This window comes from Chiloscyllium punctatum, chromosome 50 (assembly GCF_047496795.1).
Source record: "Chiloscyllium punctatum isolate Juve2018m chromosome 50, sChiPun1.3, whole genome shotgun sequence".
Classification (NCBI taxonomy): Eukaryota; Metazoa; Chordata; class Chondrichthyes; order Orectolobiformes; family Hemiscylliidae; genus Chiloscyllium; species Chiloscyllium punctatum.
The window spans coordinates 7766756-7790201 of record NC_092788.1 but is presented as its reverse complement, the minus strand read 5'-3'; the positions used below and the strand labels follow the sequence as shown (position 1 = coordinate 7790201).

The 23446-nt window shown below is 45.9% G+C and overlaps 8 non-coding genes across 8 annotated transcripts; all 8 read right to left on the bottom strand.

Annotated features, from left to right (window-relative positions):
* Positions 1–1532: 1532 nt before the first annotated feature.
* trnav-aac (transfer RNA valine (anticodon AAC)) lies at positions 1533–1605 on the bottom strand. Its single transcript has one exon. It is a non-coding gene; the product is annotated as a tRNA-Val (tRNA).
* Positions 1606–4291: 2686 nt separating this feature from the next.
* On the bottom strand, positions 4292–4364 carry trnav-aac (transfer RNA valine (anticodon AAC)). Its single transcript has one exon. It is a non-coding gene; the product is annotated as a tRNA-Val (tRNA).
* Positions 4365–7050: 2686 nt separating this feature from the next.
* On the bottom strand, positions 7051–7123 carry trnav-aac (transfer RNA valine (anticodon AAC)). Its single transcript has one exon. It is a non-coding gene; the product is annotated as a tRNA-Val (tRNA).
* Positions 7124–9809: 2686 nt separating this feature from the next.
* trnav-aac (transfer RNA valine (anticodon AAC)) lies at positions 9810–9882 on the bottom strand. The gene has a single exon. It is a non-coding gene; the product is annotated as a tRNA-Val (tRNA).
* Positions 9883–12568: 2686 nt separating this feature from the next.
* On the bottom strand, positions 12569–12641 carry trnav-aac (transfer RNA valine (anticodon AAC)). The gene has a single exon. It is a non-coding gene; the product is annotated as a tRNA-Val (tRNA).
* Positions 12642–15327: 2686 nt separating this feature from the next.
* Positions 15328–15400, bottom strand: trnav-aac (transfer RNA valine (anticodon AAC)). The gene has a single exon. It is a non-coding gene; the product is annotated as a tRNA-Val (tRNA).
* A 2686-nt stretch (positions 15401–18086) lies between these two features.
* Positions 18087–18159, bottom strand: trnav-aac (transfer RNA valine (anticodon AAC)). The gene has a single exon. It is a non-coding gene; the product is annotated as a tRNA-Val (tRNA).
* A 2686-nt stretch (positions 18160–20845) lies between these two features.
* On the bottom strand, positions 20846–20918 carry trnav-aac (transfer RNA valine (anticodon AAC)). The gene has a single exon. It is a non-coding gene; the product is annotated as a tRNA-Val (tRNA).
* Between the last annotated feature and the right edge of the window lie 2528 nt (positions 20919–23446).

Here is a 23446-nt window from a genome sequence, read left to right as displayed (position 1 = left end):
CACAACAGCGATGAAATAATAGTCTCCATTCGGTTCCAGTAAAAGCACAAATCGCTTTGGAACAGCAGAGCTGTTTGCGATTTTCCGCGCGGGAGGCGAACGCGATCATGACAGCAGAGACACTTGGACACTTCGGTCAAATAACCATGAGCTGCTAGACATTACTACAATTTCGATTCTTGCTTTGCTAAATGATTTCACACATTGCTCGAAACAGGACGACTTTCACGTTTACACGGAACACGAAACACACCTGACTACAGGGAAAATGCACAAAGCTGAGCAGGCCGTGTTCCACATCAAACCGTGCAGCATTTATTCAGTCACTGTGTCTGTTTTGCAGAAGAAGGGTCCCAAAGAATGTTCTCCACCCTAAAACCAGAGGTCGCATTACAATCCGAGAACGACACATCACATTGTGAGCATGCTCTGATTTCGGGGCCGGTTCGAGATGCCACTTTCCGTGCCTTTTACTTTAACCGTGCAATTTGCTGCAGAGATGTTCACTCCTGGACATGAGCCACGTGGATACCAACTGAGTCGGAAACCTGTGCGGGAATCGACGAGAAGCGATTCAATAAATTTTGCTAACTTCCATGGTGCTTATTGGAAATGCAGTTTCTGTTCAAGTCAATCGAAAAGGCAGTTTCTGAACATAGTAACAGAAGTCAAAAGGTAATTACCTCACCCCACCCCCACTCCGGAAGAGGTGCTAACTGCCCTTGAGTGCTTTTTGATCTCGATGTGAAGAGCTCACACGCCTCTGAGTCACCTTCAAGTCTCTGTTTGCGGAGTGAATCACAAAGAAGGACTTTTACCAGAGCTGCAACCGCCTCACTTCCCCACTCGCTCTCCCCTTTTACATTTTCCTGCTCGTCAGTGATTTAAAGAAAACCAAATGGATGCGATGTCATTCTGTAGCCTCTCTGTCGATTCCTCCGTTTCAGTTCCAACATGGCTTAGATCTCGGGGCGCACCTTAATATTAGCGGCGCTATGAAAGCACAAGTTCAAAGGTTCCTCTGAGAGTGTAAATTATTTCATTGCTGTTGCTGATTGAATGAGCCACTAACGTGCGAACTGCCCCAAAATATGATTCAGGAATCTGGTACCAACTCTCGCGCGTTGAATAACGACAGACAGCTTCCAAATGAGGCCTTTCAGAGACGACTTTGGGGTACATTTGACAGACAGACAAGTTCAGGAATCCGTGGTGCGCTGTGACACCAGCGCAGCAGCTTCTTCCCTGCCTTTGAACCGGGCCGCCTGCGCAAGGAATGCAAATGCGGTACTGCTTTTCGTGGAAGGATCAGAACGCGGCAAGGACACTCTCAAACAGAATGGCATATGCATCAGAACCAGGTTGGAGAAAAACTTTATAATGCTTTACACAGTAATTAAATGGAGTTGCCTTACATTTCACTACGAGAGCAGATTCTTTCAAGCAAATTCGAAGGCAGGTTTGCAGATGGGAAAGCAAGCAAGAAAGCTCCGTTCTTGTCCATGTAAAAGGCTGCAGTTGACGAACAAAGCAGTTTCTGCCCAGTTTCGAACTAGGGACCTTTCGCGTGTTAGGCGAACGTGATGACCACTACACTACAGAAACCAGCCGCGGCCGCTGTGAGATTGATGACAATATATAGACAATGATTTCGTCAATGTTTGGACCGTAGGGCGAGGTGGAATAAGCTGGGACGACTTTCCCTGCAGCGGAACGGCTGCGATACGATCTTATGGAAGGGTTGTAAACTGAGTATTTCTGTGTTTTACCCAAATTGGGGTGAGTTGAAAACTCGAGAGCATAGGTTTAAGGTGAGTGGGCTGAAATTGACAAACGACCTGAGGCACATTTCCCACACAGAAGGTTGTGCGTGTATGGAATGAGCTCCCAGAGGAAGTGGAGAAGGCTATTACACTCAGAAAATTGCAAAGGTAATCGGATGAGTTTCTGGACAGGATGGGTTTAGAGGGATTGGGGCCAAATGCTGGGGAACGGGACTTGTTTAATTTTGGTTATGTGGTGAGCATGGATGAGATACACCTAAATATCTGTTTCCACGCCGTGTACCCCCATAACGTCTTGTTGCTAACACTGGCTGTAAAGGATTACTTTTTAGCGGAGTTTTCCATCGCAGTCTGTGGCACAATCGTTTAGTCTGTTCGACTGCTCACGGGAAAGGTAGTATTGTGAAACACTGCAGATACGAACAACTTCCTTAATTTTGCCCCGACTGACCATACTCCGTGAAATTTTCTTAGACCTCAATTGAGGAGTTTTGCTGCTCGAAGTTACCTCAGAAACCCTGTTAACTCGTAATGTGCTGAGCGAATCGCAAAACAGAAAGCATTTTTCACGGAACACAAACAAAACTGGCATGCCGAATGCATGTTCAGACAGAGAGATGCATGAATGCTAAATGTGTCACAGTCCGAGGGCATGAGTCATAAAGTAATCTCACAACTAAAAACAGGGCAATTCCAAACTACTCTTTCAAACATACTGCAGCGTTAGTGCACCACCACTTTCCAGACAATGCTGAAAAGAGAGATAGAAAGAACATCATAAGAACGGGCCATAAAAAGTGAATTTCACCATTCACAGTCTCGATTAGATTACCTTTTCCTTCTGATGACTCCAGGACGGAAATGAAGGAAATGGGAGAAATTCAATAACATATGACACCGAAATTCATTGGAACGATTTTCCCATTGGACAGAAAACCAAATAACGACGAGTCGAGTCACCGCAGGACTTTGTTTCACAACAGCGATGAAATAATAGTCTCCATTCGGTTCCAGTAAAAGCACAAATCGCTTTGGAACAGCAGAGCTGTTTGCGATTTTCCGCGCGGGAGGCGAACGCGATCATGACAGCAGAGACACTTGGACACTTCGGTCAAATAACCATGAGCTGCTAGACATTACTACAATTTCGATTCTTGCTTTGCTAAATGATTTCACACATTGCTCGAAACAGGACGACTTTCACGTTTACACGGAACACGAAACACACCTGACTACAGGGAAAATGCACAAAGCTGAGCAGGCCGTGTTCCACATCAAACCGTGCAGCATTTATTCAGTCACTGTGTCTGTTTTGCAGAAGAAGGGTCCCAAAGAATGTTCTCCACCCTAAAACCGGAGGTCGCATTACAATCCGAGAACGACACATCACATTGTGAGCATGCTCTGACCTCGGGGCCGGTTCGAGATGCCACTTTCCGTGCCTTTTACTTTAACCGTGCAATTTGCTGCAGAGATGTTCACTCCTGGACATGAGCCACGTGGATACCAACTGAGTCGGAAACCTGTGCGGGAATCGACGAGAAGCGATTCAATAAATTTTGCTAACTTCCATGGTGCTTATTGGAAATGCAGTTTCTGTTCAAGTCAATCGAAAAGGCAGTTTCTGAACATCGTAACAGAAGTCAAAAGGTAATTACCTCACCCCACCCCCACTCCGGAAGAGGTGCTAACTGCCCTTGAGTGCTTTTTGATCTCGATGTGAAGAGCTCACACGCCTCTGAGTCACCTTCAAGTCTCTGTTTGCGGAGTGAATCACAAAGAAGGACTTTTACCAGAGCTGCAACCGCCTCACTTCCCCACTCGCTCTCCCCTTTTACATTTTCCTGCTCGTCAGTGATTTAAAGAAAACCAAATGGATGCGATGTCATTCTGTAGCCTCTCTGTCGATTCCTCCGTTTCAGTTCCAACATGGCTTAGATCTCGGGGCGCACCTTAATATTAGCGGCGCTATGAAAGCACAAGTTCAAAGGTTCCTCTGAGAGTGTAAATTATTTCATTGCTGTTGCTGATTGAATGAGCCACTAACGTGCGAACTGCCCCAAAATATGATTCAGGAATCTGGTACCAACTCTCGCGCGTTGAATAACGACAGACAGCTTCCAAATGAGGCCTTTCAGAGACGACTTTGGGGTACATTTGACAGACAGACAAGTTCAGGAATCCGTGGTGCGCTGTGACACCAGCGCAGCAGCTTCTTCCCTGCCTTTGAACCGGGCCGCCTGCGCAAGGAATGCAAATGCGGTACTGCTTTTCGTGGAAGGATCAGAACGCGGCAAGGACACTCTCAAACAGAATGGCATATGCATCAGAACCAGGTTGGAGAAAAACTTTATAATGCTTTACACAGTAATTAAATGGAGTTGCCTTACATTTCACTACGAGAGCAGATTCTTTCAAGCAAATTCGAAGGCAGGTTTGCAGATGGGAAAGCAAGCAAGAAAGCTCCGTTCTTGTCCATGTAAAAGGCTGCAGTTGACGAACAAAGCAGTTTCTGCCCAGTTTCGAACTAGGGACCTTTCGCGTGTTAGGCGAACGTGATGACCACTACACTACAGAAACCAGCCGCGGCCGCCGTGAGATTGATGACAATATATAGACAATGATTTCGTCAATGTTTGGACCGTAGGGCGAGGTGGAATAAGCTGGGACGACTTTCCCTGCAGCGGAACGGCTGCGATACGATCTTATGGAAGGGTTGTAAACTGAGTATTTCTGTGTTTTACCCAAATTGGGGTGAGTTGAAAACTCGAGAGCATAGGTTTAAGGTGAGTGGGCTGAAAGTGACAAACGACCTGAGGCACATTTCCCACACAGAAGGTTGTGCGTGTATGGAATGAGCTCCCAGAGGAAGTGGAGAAGGCTATTACACTCAGAAAATTGCAAAGGTAATCGGATGAGTTTCTGGACAGGATGGGTTTAGAGGGATTGGGGCCAAATGCTGGGGAACGGGACTTGTTTAATTTTGGTTATGTGGTGAGCATGGATGAGATACACCTAAATATCTGTTTCCACGCCGTGTACCCCCATAACGTCTTGTTGCTAACACTGGCTGTAAAGGATTACTTTTTAGCGGAGTTTTCCATCGCAGTCTGTGGCACAATCGTTTAGTCTGTTCGACTGCTCACGGGAAAGGTAGTATTGTGAAACACTGCAGATACGAACAACTTCCTTAATTTTGCCCCGACTGACCATACTCCGTGAAATTTTCCCAGACCTCAATTGAGGAGTTTTGCTGCTCGAAGTTACCTCAGAAACCCTGTTAACTCGTAATGTGCTGAGCGAATCGCAAAACAGAAAGCATTTTTCACGGAACACAAACAAAACTGGCATGCCGAATGCATGTTCAGACAGAGAGATGCATGAATGCTAAATGTGTCACAGTCCGAGGGCATGAGTCATAAAGTAATCTCACAACTAAAAACAGGGCAATTCCAAACTACTCTTTCAAACATACTGCAGCGTTAGTGCACCACCACTTTCCAGACAATGCTGAAAAGAGAGATAGAAAGAACATCATAAGAACGGGCCATAAAAAGTGAATTTCACCATTCACAGTCTCGATTAGATTACCTTTTCCTTCTGATGACTCCAGGACGGAAATGAAGGAAATGGGAGAAATTCAATAACATATGACACCGAAATTCATTGGAACGATTTTCCCATTGGACAGAAAACCAAATAACGACGAGTCGAGTCACCGCAGGACTTTGTTTCACAACAGCGATGAAATAATAGTCTCCATTCGGTTCCAGTAAAAGCACAAATCGCTTTGGAACAGCAGAGCTGTTTGCGATTTTCCGCGCGGGAGGCGAACGCGATCATGACAGCAGAGACACTTGGACACTTCGGTCAAATAACCATGAGCTGCTAGACATTACTACAATTTCGATTCTTGCTTTGCTAAATGATTTCACACATTGCTCGAAACAGGACGACTTTCACGTTTACACGGAACACGAAACACACCTGACTACAGGGAAAATGCACAAAGCTGAGCAGGCCGTGTTCCACATCAAACCGTGCAGCATTTATTCAGTCACTGTGTCTGTTTTGCAGAAGAAGGGTCCCAAAGAATGTTCTCCACCCTAAAACCAGAGGTCGCATTACAATCCGAGAACGACACATCACATTGTGAGCATGCTCTGATTTCGGGGCCGGTTCGAGATGCCACTTTCCGTGCCTTTTACTTTAACCGTGCAATTTGCTGCAGAGATGTTCACTCCTGGACATGAGCCACGTGGATACCAACTGAGTCGGAAACCTGTGCGGGAATCGACGAGAAGCGATTCAATAAATTTTGCTAACTTCCATGGTGCTTATTGGAAATGCAGTTTCTGTTCAAGTCAATCGAAAAGGCAGTTTCTGAACATAGTAACAGAAGTCAAAAGGTAATTACCTCACCCCACCCCCACTCCGGAAGAGGTGCTAACTGCCCTTGAGTGCTTTTTGATCTCGATGTGAAGAGCTCACACGCCTCTGAGTCACCTTCAAGTCTCTGTTTGCGGAGTGAATCACAAAGAAGGACTTTTACCAGAGCTGCAACCGCCTCACTTCCCCACTCGCTCTCCCCTTTTACATTTTCCTGCTCGTCAGTGATTTAAAGAAAACCAAATGGATGCGATGTCATTCTGTAGCCTCTCTGTCGATTCCTCCGTTTCAGTTCCAACATGGCTTAGATCTCGGGGCGCACCTTAATATTAGCGGCGCTATGAAAGCACAAGTTCAAAGGTTCCTCTGAGAGTGTAAATTATTTCATTGCTGTTGCTGATTGAATGAGCCACTAACGTGCGAACTGCCCCAAAATATGATTCAGGAATCTGGTACCAACTCTCGCGCGTTGAATAACGACAGACAGCTTCCAAATGAGGCCTTTCAGAGACGACTTTGGGGTACATTTGACAGACAGACAAGTTCAGGAATCCGTGGTGCGCTGTGACACCAGCGCAGCAGCTTCTTCCCTGCCTTTGAACCGGGCCGCCTGCGCAAGGAATGCAAATGCGGTACTGCTTTTCGTGGAAGGATCAGAACGCGGCAAGGACACTCTCAAACAGAATGGCATATGCATCAGAACCAGGTTGGAGAAAAACTTTATAATGCTTTACACAGTAATTAAATGGAGTTGCCTTACATTTCACTACGAGAGCAGATTCTTTCAAGCAAATTCGAAGGCAGGTTTGCAGATGGGAAAGCAAGCAAGAAAGCTCCGTTCTTGTCCATGTAAAAGGCTGCAGTTGACGAACAAAGCAGTTTCTGCCCAGTTTCGAACTAGGGACCTTTCGCGTGTTAGGCGAACGTGATGACCACTACACTACAGAAACCAGCCGCGGCCGCCGTGAGATTGATGACAATATATAGACAATGATTTCGTCAATGTTTGGACCGTAGGGCGAGGTGGAATAAGCTGGGACGACTTTCCCTGCAGCGGAACGGCTGCGATACGATCTTATGGAAGGGTTGTAAACTGAGTATTTCTGTGTTTTACCCAAATTGGGGTGAGTTGAAAACTCGAGAGCATAGGTTTAAGGTGAGTGGGCTGAAAGTGACAAACGACCTGAGGCACATTTCCCACACAGAAGGTTGTGCGTGTATGGAATGAGCTCCCAGAGGAAGTGGAGAAGGCTATTACACTCAGAAAATTGCAAAGGTAATCGGATGAGTTTCTGGACAGGATGGGTTTAGAGGGATTGGGGCCAAATGCTGGGGAACGGGACTTGTTTAATTTTGGTTATGTGGTGAGCATGGATGAGATACACCTAAATATCTGTTTCCACGCCGTGTACCCCCATAACGTCTTGTTGCTAACACTGGCTGTAAAGGATTACTTTTTAGCGGAGTTTTCCATCGCAGTCTGTGGCACAATCGTTTAGTCTGTTCGACTGCTCACGGGAAAGGTAGTATTGTGAAACACTGCAGATACGAACAACTTCCTTAATTTTGCCCCGACTGACCATACTCCGTGAAATTTTCCCAGACCTCAATTGAGGAGTTTTGCTGCTCGAAGTTACCTCAGAAACCCTGTTAACTCGTAATGTGCTGAGCGAATCGCAAAACAGAAAGCATTTTTCACGGAACACAAACAAAACTGGCATGCCGAATGCATGTTCAGACAGAGAGATGCATGAATGCTAAATGTGTCACAGTCCGAGGGCATGAGTCATAAAGTAATCTCACAACTAAAAACAGGGCAATTCCAAACTACTCTTTCAAACATACTGCAGCGTTAGTGCACCACCACTTTCCAGACAATGCTGAAAAGAGAGATAGAAAGAACATCATAAGAACGGGCCATAAAAAGTGAATTTCACCATTCACAGTCTCGATTAGATTACCTTTTCCTTCTGATGACTCCAGGACGGAAATGAAGGAAATGGGAGAAATTCAATAACATATGACACCGAAATTCATTGGAACGATTTTCCCATTGGACAGAAAACCAAATAACGACGAGTCGAGTCACCGCAGGACTTTGTTTCACAACAGCGATGAAATAATAGTCTCCATTCGGTTCCAGTAAAAGCACAAATCGCTTTGGAACAGCAGAGCTGTTTGCGATTTTCCGCGCGGGAGGCGAACGCGATCATGACAGCAGAGACACTTGGACACTTCGGTCAAATAACCATGAGCTGCTAGACATTACTACAATTTCGATTCTTGCTTTGCTAAATGATTTCACACATTGCTCGAAACAGGACGACTTTCACGTTTACACGGAACACGAAACACACCTGACTACAGGGAAAATGCACAAAGCTGAGCAGGCCGTGTTCCACATCAAACCGTGCAGCATTTATTCAGTCACTGTGTCTGTTTTGCAGAAGAAGGGTCCCAAAGAATGTTCTCCACCCTAAAACCAGAGGTCGCATTACAATCCGAGAACGACACATCACATTGTGAGCATGCTCTGATTTCGGGGCCGGTTCGAGATGCCACTTTCCGTGCCTTTTACTTTAACCGTGCAATTTGCTGCAGAGATGTTCACTCCTGGACATGAGCCACGTGGATACCAACTGAGTCGGAAACCTGTGCGGGAATCGACGAGAAGCGATTCAATAAATTTTGCTAACTTCCATGGTGCTTATTGGAAATGCAGTTTCTGTTCAAGTCAATCGAAAAGGCAGTTTCTGAACATAGTAACAGAAGTCAAAAGGTAATTACCTCACCCCACCCCCACTCCGGAAGAGGTGCTAACTGCCCTTGAGTGCTTTTTGATCTCGATGTGAAGAGCTCACACGCCTCTGAGTCACCTTCAAGTCTCTGTTTGCGGAGTGAATCACAAAGAAGGACTTTTACCAGAGCTGCAACCGCCTCACTTCCCCACTCGCTCTCCCCTTTTACATTTTCCTGCTCGTCAGTGATTTAAAGAAAACCAAATGGATGCGATGTCATTCTGTAGCCTCTCTGTCGATTCCTCCGTTTCAGTTCCAACATGGCTTAGATCTCGGGGCGCACCTTAATATTAGCGGCGCTATGAAAGCACAAGTTCAAAGGTTCCTCTGAGAGTGTAAATTATTTCATTGCTGTTGCTGATTGAATGAGCCACTAACGTGCGAACTGCCCCAAAATATGATTCAGGAATCTGGTACCAACTCTCGCGCGTTGAATAACGACAGACAGCTTCCAAATGAGGCCTTTCAGAGACGACTTTGGGGTACATTTGACAGACAGACAAGTTCAGGAATCCGTGGTGCGCTGTGACACCAGCGCAGCAGCTTCTTCCCTGCCTTTGAACCGGGCCGCCTGCGCAAGGAATGCAAATGCGGTACTGCTTTTCGTGGAAGGATCAGAACGCGGCAAGGACACTCTCAAACAGAATGGCATATGCATCAGAACCAGGTTGGAGAAAAACTTTATAATGCTTTACACAGTAATTAAATGGAGTTGCCTTACATTTCACTACGAGAGCAGATTCTTTCAAGCAAATTCGAAGGCAGGTTTGCAGATGGGAAAGCAAGCAAGAAAGCTCCGTTCTTGTCCATGTAAAAGGCTGCAGTTGACGAACAAAGCAGTTTCTGCCCAGTTTCGAACTAGGGACCTTTCGCGTGTTAGGCGAACGTGATGACCACTACACTACAGAAACCAGCCGCGGCCGCCGTGAGATTGATGACAATATATAGACAATGATTTCGTCAATGTTTGGACCGTAGGGCGAGGTGGAATAAGCTGGGACGACTTTCCCTGCAGCGGAACGGCTGCGATACGATCTTATGGAAGGGTTGTAAACTGAGTATTTCTGTGTTTTACCCAAATTGGGGTGAGTTGAAAACTCGAGAGCATAGGTTTAAGGTGAGTGGGCTGAAAGTGACAAACGACCTGAGGCACATTTCCCACACAGAAGGTTGTGCGTGTATGGAATGAGCTCCCAGAGGAAGTGGAGAAGGCTATTACACTCAGAAAATTGCAAAGGTAATCGGATGAGTTTCTGGACAGGATGGGTTTAGAGGGATTGGGGCCAAATGCTGGGGAACGGGACTTGTTTAATTTTGGTTATGTGGTGAGCATGGATGAGATACACCTAAATATCTGTTTCCACGCCGTGTACCCCCATAACGTCTTGTTGCTAACACTGGCTGTAAAGGATTACTTTTTAGCGGAGTTTTCCATCGCAGTCTGTGGCACAATCGTTTAGTCTGTTCGACTGCTCACGGGAAAGGTAGTATTGTGAAACACTGCAGATACGAACAACTTCCTTAATTTTGCCCCGACTGACCATACTCCGTGAAATTTTCCCAGACCTCAATTGAGGAGTTTTGCTGCTCGAAGTTACCTCAGAAACCCTGTTAACTCGTAATGTGCTGAGCGAATCGCAAAACAGAAAGCATTTTTCACGGAACACAAACAAAACTGGCATGCCGAATGCATGTTCAGACAGAGAGATGCATGAATGCTAAATGTGTCACAGTCCGAGGGCATGAGTCATAAAGTAATCTCACAACTAAAAACAGGGCAATTCCAAACTACTCTTTCAAACATACTGCAGCGTTAGTGCACCACCACTTTCCAGACAATGCTGAAAAGAGAGATAGAAAGAACATCATAAGAACGGGCCATAAAAAGTGAATTTCACCATTCACAGTCTCGATTAGATTACCTTTTCCTTCTGATGACTCCAGGACGGAAATGAAGGAAATGGGAGAAATTCAATAACATATGACACCGAAATTCATTGGAACGATTTTCCCATTGGACAGAAAACCAAATAACGACGAGTCGAGTCACCGCAGGACTTTGTTTCACAACAGCGATGAAATAATAGTCTCCATTCGGTTCCAGTAAAAGCACAAATCGCTTTGGAACAGCAGAGCTGTTTGCGATTTTCCGCGCGGGAGGCGAACGCGATCATGACAGCAGAGACACTTGGACACTTCGGTCAAATAACCATGAGCTGCTAGACATTACTACAATTTCGATTCTTGCTTTGCTAAATGATTTCACACATTGCTCGAAACAGGACGACTTTCACGTTTACACGGAACACGAAACACACCAGACTACAGGGAAAATGCACAAAGCTGAGCAGGCCGTGTTCCACATCAAACCGTGCAGCATTTATTCAGTCACTGTGTCTGTTTTGCAGAAGAAGGGTCCCAAAGAATGTTCTCCACCCTAAAACCGGAGGTCGCATTACAATCCGAGAACGACAGATCACATTGTGAGCATGCTCTGACCTCGGGGCCGGTTCGAGATGCCACTTTCCGTGCCTTTTACTTTAACCGTGCAATTTGCTGCAGAGATGTTCACTCCTGGACATGAGCCACGTGGATACCAACTGAGTCGGAAACCTGTGCGGGAATCGACGAGAAGCGATTCAATAAATTTTGCTAACTTCCATGGTGCTTATTGGAAATGCAGTTTCTGTTCAAGTCAATCGAAAAGGCAGTTTCTGAACATAGTAACAGAAGTCAAAAGGTAATTACCTCACCCCACCCCCACTCCGGAAGAGGTGCTAACTGCCCTTGAGTGCTTTTTGATCTCGATGTGAAGAGCTCACACGCCTCTGAGTCACCTTCAAGTCTCTGTTTGCGGAGTGAATCACAAAGAAGGACTTTTACCAGAGCTGCAACCGCCTCACTTCCCCACTCGCTCTCCCCTTTTACATTTTCCTGCTCGTCAGTGATTTAAAGAAAACCAAATGGATGCGATGTCATTCTGTAGCCTCTCTGTCGATTCCTCCGTTTCAGTTCCAACATGGCTTAGATCTCGGGGCGCACCTTAATATTAGCGGCGCTATGAAAGCACAAGTTCAAAGGTTCCTCTGAGAGTGTAAATTATTTCATTGCTGTTGCTGATTGAATGAGCCACTAACGTGCGAACTGCCCCAAAATATGATTCAGGAATCTGGTACCAACTCTCGCGCGTTGAATAACGACAGACAGCTTCCAAATGAGGCCTTTCAGAGACGACTTTGGGGTACATTTGACAGACAGGCAAGTTCAGGAATCCGTGGTGCGCTGTGACACCAGCGCAGCAGCTTCTTCCCTGCCTTTGAACCGGGCCGCCTGCGCAAGGAATGCAAATGCGGTACTGCTTTTCGTGGAAGGATCAGAACGCGGCAAGGACACTCTCAAACAGAATGGCATATGCATCAGAACCAGGTTGGAGAAAAACTTTATAATGCTTTACACAGTAATTAAATGGAGTTGCCTTACATTTCACTACGAGAGCAGATTCTTTCAAGCAAATTCGAAGGCAGGTTTGCAGATGGGAAAGCAAGCAAGAAAGCTCCGTTCTTGTCCATGTAAAAGGCTGCAGTTGACGAACAAAGCAGTTTCTGCCCAGTTTCGAACTAGGGACCTTTCGCGTGTTAGGCGAACGTGATGACCACTACACTACAGAAACCAGCCGCGGCCGCCGTGAGATTGATGACAATATATAGACAATGATTTCGTCAATGTTTGGACCGTAGGGCGAGGTGGAATAAGCTGGGACGACTTTCCCTGCAGCGGAACGGCTGCGATACGATCTTATGGAAGGGTTGTAAACTGAGTATTTCTGTGTTTTACCCAAATTGGGGTGAGTTGAAAACTCGAGAGCATAGGTTTAAGGTGAGTGGGCTGAAAGTGACAAACGACCTGAGGCACATTTCCCACACAGAAGGTTGTGCGTGTATGGAATGAGCTCCCAGAGGAAGTGGAGAAGGCTATTACACTCAGAAAATTGCAAAGGTAATCGGATGAGTTTCTGGACAGGATGGGTTTAGAGGGATTGGGGCCAAATGCTGGGGAACGGGACTTGTTTAATTTTGGTTATGTGGTGAGCATGGATGAGATACACCTAAATATCTGTTTCCACGCCGTGTACCCCCATAACGTCTTGTTGCTAACACTGGCTGTAAAGGATTACTTTTTAGCGGAGTTTTCCATCGCAGTCTGTGGCACAATCGTTTAGTCTGTTCGACTGCTCACGGGAAAGGTAGTATTGTGAAACACTGCAGATACGAACAACTTCCTTAATTTTGCCCCGACTGACCATACTCCGTGAAATTTTCCCAGACCTCAATTGAGGAGTTTTGCTGCTCGAAGTTACCTCAGAAACCCTGTTAACTCGTAATGTGCTGAGCGAATCGCAAAACAGAAAGCATTTTTCACGGAACACAAACAAAACTGGCATGCCGAATGCATGTTCAGACAGAGAGATGCATGAATGCTAAATGTGTCACAGTCCGAGGGCATGAGTCATAAAGTAATCTCACAACTAAAAACAGGGCAATTCCAAACTACTCTTTCAAACATACTGCAGCGTTAGTGCACCACCACTTTCCAGACAATGCTGAAAAGAGAGATAGAAAGAACATCATAAGAACGGGCCATAAAAAGTGAATTTCACCATTCACAGTCTCGATTAGATTACCTTTTCCTTCTGATGACTCCAGGACGGAAATGAAGGAAATGGGAGAAATTCAATAACATATGACACCGAAATTCATTGGAACGATTTTCCCATTGGACAGAAAACCAAATAACGACGAGTCGAGTCACCGCAGGACTTTGTTTCACAACAGCGATGAAATAATAGTCTCCATTCGGTTCCAGTAAAAGCACAAATCGCTTTGGAACAGCAGAGCTGTTTGCGATTTTCCGCGCGGGAGGCGAACGCGATCATGACAGCAGAGACACTTGGACACTTCGGTCAAATAACCATGAGCTGCTAGACATTACTACAATTTCGATTCTTGCTTTGCTAAATGATTTCACACATTGCTCGAAACAGGACGACTTTCACGTTTACACGGAACACGAAACACACCTGACTACAGGGAAAATGCACAAAGCTGAGCAGGCCGTGTTCCACATCAAACCGTGCAGCATTTATTCAGTCACTGTGTCTGTTTTGCAGAAGAAGGGTCCCAAAGAATGTTCTCCACCCTAAAACCAGAGGTCGCATTACAATCCGAGAACGACACATCACATTGTGAGCATGCTCTGATTTCGGGGCCGGTTCGAGATGCCACTTTCCGTGCCTTTTACTTTAACCGTGCAATTTGCTGCAGAGATGTTCACTCCTGGACATGAGCCACGTGGATACCAACTGAGTCGGAAACCTGTGCGGGAATCGACGAGAAGCGATTCAATAAATTTTGCTAACTTCCATGGTGCTTATTGGAAATGCAGTTTCTGTTCAAGTCAATCGAAAAGGCAGTTTCTGAACATAGTAACAGAAGTCAAAAGGTAATTACCTCACCCCACCCCCACTCCGGAAGAGGTGCTAACTGCCCTTGAGTGCTTTTTGATCTCGATGTGAAGAGCTCACACGCCTCTGAGTCACCTTCAAGTCTCTGTTTGCGGAGTGAATCACAAAGAAGGACTTTTACCAGAGCTGCAACCGCCTCACTTCCCCACTCGCTCTCCCCTTTTACATTTTCCTGCTCGTCAGTGATTTAAAGAAAACCAAATGGATGCGATGTCATTCTGTAGCCTCTCTGTCGATTCCTCCGTTTCAGTTCCAACATGGCTTAGATCTCGGGGCGCACCTTAATATTAGCGGCGCTATGAAAGCACAAGTTCAAAGGTTCCTCTGAGAGTGTAAATTATTTCATTGCTGTTGCTGATTGAATGAGCCACTAACGTGCGAACTGCCCCAAAATATGATTCAGGAATCTGGTACCAACTCTCGCGCGTTGAATAACGACAGACAGCTTCCAAATGAGGCCTTTCAGAGACGACTTTGGGGTACATTTGACAGACAGACAAGTTCAGGAATCCGTGGTGCGCTGTGACACCAGCGCAGCAGCTTCTTCCCTGCCTTTGAACCGGGCCGCCTGCGCAAGGAATGCAAATGCGGTACTGCTTTTCGTGGAAGGATCAGAACGCGGCAAGGACACTCTCAAACAGAATGGCATATGCATCAGAACCAGGTTGGAGAAAAACTTTATAATGCTTTACACAGTAATTAAATGGAGTTGCCTTACATTTCACTACGAGAGCAGATTCTTTCAAGCAAATTCGAAGGCAGGTTTGCAGATGGGAAAGCAAGCAAGAAAGCTCCGTTCTTGTCCATGTAAAAGGCTGCAGTTGACGAACAAAGCAGTTTCTGCCCAGTTTCGAACTAGGGACCTTTCGCGTGTTAGGCGAACGTGATGACCACTACACTACAGAAACCAGCCGCGGCCGCCGTGAGATTGATGACAATATATAGACAATGATTTCGTCAATGTTTGGACCGTAGGGCGAGGTGGAATAAGCTGGGACGACTTTCCCTGCAGCGGAACGGCTGCGATACGATCTTATGGAAGGGTTGTAAACTGAGTATTTCTGTGTTTTACCCAAATTGGGGTGAGTTGAAAACTCGAGAGCATAGGTTTAAGGTGAGTGGGCTGAAAGTGACAAACGACCTGAGGCACATTTCCCACACAGAAGGTTGTGCGTGTATGGAATGAGCTCCCAGAGGAAGTGGAGAAGGCTATTACACTCAGAAAATTGCAAAGGTAATCGGATGAGTTTCTGGACAGGATGGGTTTAGAGGGATTGGGGCCAAATGCTGGGGAACGGGACTTGTTTAATTTTGGTTATGTGGTGAGCATGGATGAGATACACCTAAATATCTGTTTCCACGCCGTGTACCCCCATAACGTCTTGTTGCTAACACTGGCTGTAAAGGATTACTTTTTAGCGGAGTTTTCCATCGCAGTCTGTGGCACAATCGTTTAGTCTGTTCGACTGCTCACGGGAAAGGTAGTATTGTGAAACACTGCAGATACGAACAACTTCCTTAATTTTGCCCCGACTGACCATACTCCGTGAAATTTTCCCAGACCTCAATTGAGGAGTTTTGCTGCTCGAAGTTACCTCAGAAACCCTGTTAACTCGTAATGTGCTGAGCGAATCGCAAAACAGAAAGCATTTTTCACGGAACACAAACAAAACTGGCATGCCGAATGCATGTTCAGACAGAGAGATGCATGAATGCTAAATGTGTCACAGTCCGAGGGCATGAGTCATAAAGTAATCTCACAACTAAAAACAGGGCAATTCCAAACTACTCTTTCAAACATACTGCAGCGTTAGTGCACCACCACTTTCCAGACAATGCTGAAAAGAGAGATAGAAAGAACATCATAAGAACGGGCCATAAAAAGTGAATTTCACCATTCACAGTCTCGATTAGATTACCTTTTCCTTCTGATGACTCCAGGACGGAAATGAAGGAAATGGGAGAAATTCAATAACATATGACACCGAAATTCATTGGAACGATTTTCCCATTGGACAGAAAACCAAATAACGACGAGTCGAGTCACCGCAGGACTTTGTTTCACAACAGCGATGAAATAATAGTCTCCATTCGGTTCCAGTAAAAGCACAAATCGCTTTGGAACAGCAGAGCTGTTTGCGATTTTCCGCGCGGGAGGCGAACGCGATCATGACAGCAGAGACACTTGGACACTTCGGTCAAATAACCATGAGCTGCTAGACATTACTACAATTTCGATTCTTGCTTTGCTAAATGATTTCACACATTGCTCGAAACAGGACGACTTTCACGTTTACACGGAACACGAAACACACCTGACTACAGGGAAAATGCACAAAGCTGAGCAGGCCGTGTTCCACATCAAACCGTGCAGCATTTATTCAGTCACTGTGTCTGTTTTGCAGAAGAAGGGTCCCAAAGAATGTTCTCCACCCTAAAACCAGAGGTCGCATTACAATCCGAGAACGACACATCACATTGTGAGCATGCTCTGATTTCGGGGCCGGTTCGAGATGCCACTTTCCGTGCCTTTTACTTTAACCGTGCAATTTGCTGCAGAGATGTTCACTCCTGGACATGAGCCACGTGGATACCAACTGAGTCGGAAACCTGTGCGGGAATCGACGAGAAGCGATTCAATAAATTTTGCTAACTTCCATGGTGCTTATTGGAAATGCAGTTTCTGTTCAAGTCAATCGAAAAGGCAGTTTCTGAACATAGTAACAGAAGTCAAAAGGTAATTACCTCACCCCACCCCCACTCCGGAAGAGGTGCTAACTGCCCTTGAGTGCTTTTTGATCTCGATGTGAAGAGCTCACACGCCTCTGAGTCACCTTCAAGTCTCTGTTTGCGGAGTGAATCACAAAGAAGGACTTTTACCAGAGCTGCAACCGCCTCACTTCCCCACTCGCTCTCCCCTTTTACATTTTCCTGCTCGTCAGTGATTTAAAGAAAACCAAATGGATGCGATGTCATTCTGTAGCCTCTCTGTCGATTCCTCCGTTTCAGTTCCAACATGGCTTAGATCTCGGGGCGCACCTTAATATTAGCGGCGCTATGAAAGCACAAGTTCAAAGGTTCCTCTGAGAGTGTAAATTATTTCATTGCTGTTGCTGATTGAATGAGCCACTAACGTGCGAACTGCCCCAAAATATGATTCAGGAATCTGGTACCAACTCTCGCGCGTTGAATAACGACAGACAGCTTCCAAATGAGGCCTTTCAGAGACGACTTTGGGGTACATTTGACAGACAGACAAGTTCAGGAATCCGTGGTGCGCTGTGACACCAGCGCAGCAGCTTCTTCCCTGCCTTTGAACCGGGCCGCCTGCGCAAGGAATGCAAATGCGGTACTGCTTTTCGTGGAAGGATCAGAACGCGGCAAGGACACTCTCAAACAGAATGGCATATGCATCAGAACCAGGTTGGAGAAAAACTTTATAATGCTTTACACAGTAATTAAATGGAGTTGCCTTACATTTCACTACGAGAGCAGATTCTTTCAAGCAAATTCGAAGGCAGGTTTGCAGATGGGAAAGCAAGCAAGAAAGCTCCGTTCTTGTCCATGTAAAAGGCTGCAGTTGACGAACAAAGCAGTTTCTGCCCAGTTTCGAACTAGGGACCTTTCGCGTGTTAGGCGAACGTGATGACCACTACACTACAGAAACCAGCCGCGGCCGCCGTGAGATTGATGACAATATATAGACAATGATTTCGTCAATGTTTGGACCGTAGGGCGAGGTGGAATAAGCTGGGACGACTTTCCCTGCAGCGGAACGGCTGCGATACGATCTTATGGAAGGGTTGTAAACTGAGTATTTCTGTGTTTTACCCAAATTGGGGTGAGTTGAAAACTCGAGAGCATAGGTTTAAGGTGAGTGGGCTGAAAGTGACAAACGACCTGAGGCACATTTCCCACACAGAAGGTTGTGCGTGTATGGAATGAGCTCCCAGAGGAAGTGGAGAAGGCTATTACACTCAGAAAATTGCAAAGGTAATCGGATGAGTTTCTGGACAGGATGGGTTTAGAGGGATTGGGGCCAAATGCTGGGGAACGGGACTTGTTTAATTTTGGTTATGTGGTGAGCATGGATGAGATACACCTAAATATCTGTTTCCACGCCGTGTACCCCCATAACGTCTTGTTGCTAACACTGGCTGTAAAGGATTACTTTTTAGCGGAGTTTTCCATCGCAGTCTGTGGCACAATCGTTTAGTCTGTTCGACTGCTCACGGGAAAGGTAGTATTGTGAAACACTGCAGATACGAACAACTTCCTTAATTTTGCCCCGACTGACCATACTCCGTGAAATTTTCCCAGACCTCAATTGAGGAGTTTTGCTGCTCGAAGTTACCTCAGAAACCCTGTTAACTCGTAATGTGCTGAGCGAATCGCAAAACAGAAAGCATTTTTCACGGAACACAAACAAAACTGGCATGCCGAATGCATGTTCAGACAGAGAGATGCATGAATGCTAAATGTGTCACAGTCCGAGGGCATGAGTCATAAAGTAATCTCACAACTAAAAACAGGGCAATTCCAAACTACTCTTTCAAACATACTGCAGCGTTAGTGCACCACCACTTTCCAGACAATGCTGAAAAGAGAGATAGAAAGAACATCATAAGAACGGGCCATAAAAAGTGAATTTCACCATTCACAGTCTCGATTAGATTACCTTTTCCTTCTGATGACTCCAGGACGGAAATGAAGGAAATGGGAGAAATTCAATAACATATGACACCGAAATTCATTGGAACGATTTTCCCATTGGACAGAAAACCAAATAACGACGAGTCGAGTCACCGCAGGACTTTGTTTCACAACAGCGATGAAATAATAGTCTCCATTCGGTTCCAGTAAAAGCACAAATCGCTTTGGAACAGCAGAGCTGTTTGCGATTTTCCGCGCGGGAGGCGAACGCGATCATGACAGCAGAGACACTTGGACACTTCGGTCAAATAACCATGAGCTGCTAGACATTACTACAATTTCGATTCTTGCTTTGCTAAATGATTTCACACATTGCTCGAAACAGGACGACTTTCACGTTTACACGGAACACGAAACACACCTGACTACAGGGAAAATGCACAAAGCTGAGCAGGCCGTGTTCCACATCAAACCGTGCAGCATTTATTCAGTCACTGTGTCTGTTTTGCAGAAGAAGGGTCCCAAAGAATGTTCTCCACCCTAAAACCAGAGGTCGCATTACAATCCGAGAACGACACATCACATTGTGAGCATGCTCTGATTTCGGGGCCGGTTCGAGATGCCACTTTCCGTGCCTTTTACTTTAACCGTGCAATTTGCTGCAGAGATGTTCACTCCTGGACATGAGCCACGTGGATACCAACTGAGTCGGAAACCTGTGCGGGAATCGACGAGAAGCGATTCAATAAATTTTGCTAACTTCCATGGTGCTTATTGGAAATGCAGTTTCTGTTCAAGTCAATCGAAAAGGCAGTTTCTGAACATAGTAACAGAAGTCAAAAGGTAATTACCTCACCCCACCCCCACTCCGGAAGAGGTGCTAACTGCCCTTGAGTGCTTTTTGATCTCGATGTGAAGAGCTCACACGCCTCTGAGTCACCTTCAAGTCTCTGTTTGCGGAGTGAATCACAAAGAAGGACTTTTACCAGAGCTGCAACCGCCTCACTTCCCCACTCGCTCTCCCCTTTTACATTTTCCTGCTCGTCAGTGATTTAAAGAAAACCAAATGGATGCGATGTCATTCTGTAGCCTCTCTGTCGATTCCTCCGTTTCAGTTCCAACATGGCTTAGATCTCGGGGCGCACCTTAATATTAGCGGCGCTATGAAAGCACAAGTTCAAAGGTTCCTCTGAGAGTGTAAATTATTTCATTGCTGTTGCTGATTGAATGAGCCACTAACGTGCGAACTGCCCCAAAATATGATTCAGGAATCTGGTACCAACTCTCGCGCGTTGAATAACGACAGACAGCTTCCAAATGAGGCCTTTCAGAGACGACTTTGGGGTACATTTGACAGACAGACAAGTTCAGGAATCCGTGGTGCGCTGTGACACCAGCGCAGCAGCTTCTTCCCTGCCTTTGAACCGGGCCGCCTGCGCAAGGAATGCAAATGCGGTACTGCTTTTCGTGGAAGGATCAGAACGCGGCAAGGACACTCTCAAACAGAATGGCATATGCATCAGAACCAGGTTGGAGAAAAACTTTATAATGCTTTACACAGTAATTAAATGGAGTTGCCTTACATTTCACTACGAGAGCAGATTCTTTCAAGCAAATTCGAAGGCAGGTTTGCAGATGGGAAAGCAAGCAAGAAAGCTCCGTTCTTGTCCATGTAAAAGGCTGCAGTTGACGAACAAAGCAGTTTCTGCCCAGTTTCGAACTAGGGACCTTTCGCGTGTTAGGCGAACGTGATGACCACTACACTACAGAAACCAGCCGCGGCCGCCGTGAGATTGATGACAATATATAGACAATGATTTCGTCAATGTTTGGACCGTAGGGCGAGGTGGAATAAGCTGGGACGACTTTCCCTGCAGCGGAACGGCTGCGATACGATCTTATGGAAGGGTTGTAAACTGAGTATTTCTGTGTTTTACCCAAATTGGGGTGAGTTGAAAACTCGAGAGCATAGGTTTAAGGTGAGTGGGCTGAAAGTGACAAACGACCTGAGGCACATTTCCCACACAGAAGGTTGTGCGTGTATGGAATGAGCTCCCAGAGGAAGTGGAGAAGGCTATTACACTCAGAAAATTGCAAAGGTAATCGGATGAGTTTCTGGACAGGATGGGTTTAGAGGGATTGGGGCCAAATGCTGGGGAACGGGACTTGTTTAATTTTGGTTATGTGGTGAGCATGGATGAGATACACCTAAATATCTGTTTCCACGCCGTGTACCCCCATAACGTCTTGTTGCTAACACTGGCTGTAAAGGATTACTTTTTAGCGGAGTTTTCCATCGCAGTCTGTGGCACAATCGTTTAGTCTGTTCGACTGCTCACGGGAAAGGTAGTATTGTGAAACACTGCAGATACGAACAACTTCCTTAATTTTGCCCCGACTGACCATACTCCGTGAAATTTTCCCAGACCTCAATTGAGGAGTTTTGCTGCTCGAAGTTACCTCAGAAACCCTGTTAACTCGTAATGTGCTGAGCGAATCGCAAAACAGAAAGCATTTTTCACGGAACACAAACAAAACTGGCATGCCGAATGCATGTTCAGACAGAGAGATGCATGAATGCTAAATGTGTCACAGTCCGAGGGCATGAGTCATAAAGTAATCTCACAACTAAAAACAGGGCAATTCCAAACTACTCTTTCAAACATACTGCAGCGTTAGTGCACCACCACTTTCCAGACAATGCTGAAAAGAGAGATAGAAAGAACATCATAAGAACGGGCCATAAAAAGTGAATTTCACCATTCACAGTCTCGATTAGATTACCTTTTCCTTCTGATGACTCCAGGACGGAAATGAAGGAAATGGGAGAAATTCAATAACATATGACACCGAAATTCATTGGAACGATTTTCCCATTGGACAGAAAACCAAATAACGACGAGTCGAGTCACCGCAGGACTTTGTTTCCCAACAGCGATGAAATAATAGTCTCCATTCGGTTCCAGTAAAAGCACAAATCGCTTTGGAACAGCAGAGCTGTTTGCGATTTTCCGCGCGGGAGGCGAACGCGATCATGACAGCAGAGACACTTGGACACTTCGGTCAAATAACCATGAGCTGCTAGACATTACTACAATTTCGATTCTTGCTTTGCTAAATGATTTCACACATTGCTCGAAACAGGACGACTTTCACGTTTACACGGAACACGAAACACACCTGACTACAGGGAAAATGCACAAAGCTGAGCAGGCCGTGTTCCACATCAAACCGTGCAGCATTTATTCAGTCACTGTGTCTGTTTTGCAGAAGAAGGGTCCCAAAGAATGTTCTCCACCCTAAAACCAGAGGTCGCATTACAATCCGAGAACGACACATCACATTGTGAGCATGCTCTGATTTCGGGGCCGGTTCGAGATGCCACTTTCCGTGCCTTTTACTTTAACCGTGCAATTTGCTGCAGAGATGTTCACTCCTGGACATGAGCCACGTGGATACCAACTGAGTCGGAAACCTGTGCGGGAATCGACGAGAAGCGATTCAATAAATTTTGCTAACTTCCATGGTGCTTATTGGAAATGCAGTTTCTGTTCAAGTCAATCGAAAAGGCAGTTTCTGAACATAGTAACAGAAGTCAAAAGGTAATTACCTCACCCCACCCCCACTCCGGAAGAGGTGCTAACTGCCCTTGAGTGCTTTTTGATCTCGATGTGAAGAGCTCACACGCCTCTGAGTCACCTTCAAGTCTCTGTTTGCGGAGTGAATCACAAAGAAGGACTTTTACCAGAGCTGCAACCGCCTCACTTCCCCACTCGCTCTCCCCTTTTACATTTTCCTGCTCGTCAGTGATTTAAAGAAAACCAAATGGATGCGATGTCATTCTGTAGCCTCTCTGTCGATTCCTCCGTTTCAGTTCCAACATGGCTTAGATCTCGGGGCGCACCTTAATATTAGCGGCGCTATGAAAGCACAAGTTCAAAGGTTCCTCTGAGAGTGTAAATTATTTCATTGCTGTTGCTGATTGAATGAGCCACTAACGTGCGAACTGCCCCAAAATATGATTCAGGAATCTGGTACCAACTCTCGCGCGTTGAATAACGACAGACAGCTTCCAAATGAGGCCTTTCAGAGACGACTTTGGGGTACATTTGACAGACAGACAAGTTCAGGAATCCGTGGTGCGCTGTGACACCAGCGCAGCAGCTTCTTCCCTGCCTTTGAACCGGGCCGCCTGCGCAAGGAATGCAAATGCGGTACTGCTTTTCGTGGAAGGATCAGAACGCGGCAAGGACACTCTCAAACAGAATGGCATATGCATCAGAACCAGGTTGGAGAAAAAC